The sequence below is a fragment of the Sinocyclocheilus anshuiensis genome, unplaced genomic scaffold (assembly GCF_001515605.1).
Source record: "Sinocyclocheilus anshuiensis isolate Anshui unplaced genomic scaffold, SAMN03320099.WGS_v1.1 scaffold546, whole genome shotgun sequence".
NCBI lineage: Eukaryota > Metazoa > Chordata > Actinopteri > Cypriniformes > Cyprinidae > Sinocyclocheilus > Sinocyclocheilus anshuiensis.
In genome coordinates this window covers 633,191-633,402 of record NW_015542451.1, presented here as the reverse complement: position 1 = coordinate 633,402, position 212 = coordinate 633,191, and the positions used below count along the sequence as shown (strand labels likewise).

Genomic DNA, 212 nt, shown 5'->3' with positions numbered 1-212 from the left:
GTGTGTGAGTGAGTGTGTGTGAGTGTGTGTGAGTGAGTGTGTGTGCGTGAGTGTGCGTGTGAGTGTATGTGAGTGTGTGAGTGTGTATGCGAGTGTGTATGTGAGAGAGTGAGTGTGTATGTGAGACTGAGTGAGTGAGTGAGTGAGTGTGTGTTAGAGTGTATGTGAGTGTGTGAGTGAGTGCGTGTGTGTGTGTGAGTGTGTGAGAGAGT

The 212-nt window shown here is 49.1% G+C and overlaps 1 pseudogene; it reads right to left on the bottom strand.

The window, feature by feature from the left end:
• The window catches only part of LOC107693648 (ubiquitin carboxyl-terminal hydrolase 22-like), a 50,586-nt pseudogene that overhangs the window by 14,248 nt on the left and 36,126 nt on the right, over nt 1-212 (bottom strand).